The sequence below is a fragment of the Phodopus roborovskii genome, unplaced genomic scaffold (genome assembly GCF_943737965.1).
Source record: "Phodopus roborovskii unplaced genomic scaffold, PHOROB, whole genome shotgun sequence".
NCBI classification, from domain to species: Eukaryota; Metazoa; Chordata; class Mammalia; order Rodentia; family Cricetidae; genus Phodopus; species Phodopus roborovskii.
The window spans coordinates 27103417-27105154 of NW_026126480.1; the positions used below are offsets into that span (position 1 = coordinate 27103417).

General features: G+C 44.4%; 1 pseudogene; it reads right to left on the bottom strand.

Annotated features, from left to right (window-relative positions):
* Positions 1–207: 207 nt before the first annotated feature.
* Positions 208–381, bottom strand: LOC127228975 (uncharacterized; annotated as a pseudogene).
* Positions 382–1738: the final 1357 nt, after the last annotated feature.

Consider the following 1738-nt stretch of genomic DNA (forward strand, 5'->3'; position numbering starts at 1 on the left):
GGCTCCCAGGCACAGGTAGGTAGACAGAGCCCTCCAAGTGGCCCTGCTGCAGTGAGACTGGCAACTCCACCCTCAGGTACCAGCTCAGACCTGGAAATCCATGAAACCCATTCAGGTGTGGTAAGACTGATTCTGCCAGTGTTGTTTGTATTAGTCTTTCTTTCTTCCTTCCTTTCTTTTCTTCCTTCCTTCCTTTCTTTTTTTAAAGAGGGGAGATCAAGAATGCAGTCCCCCCACTACCACAAATCCACAAATTATGCAGTTGAGTTTCCCACATTTGGGGAAATCACAGGAGTCAGCACATCCATAATGCAACAGATAAGCCTTGCCCTGGGGAAACCACCTTCATGACCATGGTATCTCCCCTACCCGTTAATGTATAGTGTTCTGTCTGCATGTTTGCCTACATGCCAGAAGAGGGCACCATACCTCATTACAGATGGTTGTGAGCCCCCATGTGGTTGCTGGGACTTGAACTCAGGACCTCTGGAAGAGCAGCCAGAGCTCTTAACCTCTGAGCCATCTCTCCTGTTCTTGTTTGTGTTTCTTAAGCTCATGTCATGAGACCCATGCATCTGCCAGCTTGGGTAATTTTTCCGGCTTTGTGGAGAATCCCACTAAGTAGTCTGCTCTTCCAAACTCCATCCTAATTAGTGGGAAGAAAAAAATATCACAGCAACAACATGGAACTGCACATGACACTGATTAAAGCCACCAGTGCACCAGCAAAGATCGTGGACCAGAAAATGAGGCAGACTGTCTATCATAGGATGCTTTAGAAAGCTAAGACATGTCTGGGATAAAAGCAGAAACAGCAAACAAAAACCATAAGGAAAGGAGGAAATAGAGACAGGCCCTGAAGAGTCAACAGCATAAAGGAAACATCATGGACAAAAATGGCAGGAACGTGGAAGAAAAATTCAGCAAGGAAACTGAGATTTGGAAAAAAATTACAAAGGTTGGAAATGAAAGCTCAATGAAATATACTCACACTTTATTGGATGTAGGACTGGTGAAAATCTTTTCCCAGTCTGTGGGCTGCCACTGGGCCTTGTCAACTGTGTCCTTTGCCTTACAGAAGCTTCTCAGTTTGAGGAGGTCCCATTTATTAATTGTCAATCTCAGTGTCTGTGCTACTGGCATTATGGTCAGGAAGCAGTTTCCTGTACCAATTTGTTCAAGGGTACCTCCCACTTTCTCTTCTAAGAGGTTCAATATGGCTGGATTTATGTTGAGGTCTTTGATCCATTTGGACTTGAGTTTTGTGCATAGTGATAGACATGGGTCTATCTGCAGTCTTCTACACACCATCATCCAGTTGTGCCAGCACCATTTGTTGAAGATTCCTCCTCCCATTGTATACTTTTAGCTGTTTTGTCAAAAATCAGGTGTTTGTAGGTGTGTGGGTTAACTATGTCATGTTTTTACATATAACCCACGTTGACCTTGTAGAGCATCAGATGAACAAAATGGGAGCATGAAGGTCAGAGGTCATTTAACTGAGTGTTAGAAACCAATGGTAGATGGGTTAAAGTGACTTACAGGAATAGATTGGCTCTGTGTGTGTGTGTGTGTGTGTGTGTGTGTGTGTGTGTGTGTGTGTGTGTGTGTACATACACATATGAAGGCCAGAAGAAGATGATGTCAGATTCCCTGGAACATATTAGGTGCTTGGACACAGTACATATGAGCATGTGGAGGCCAGAGGTTGACATGGGGTATCCTCCACCATCACCAC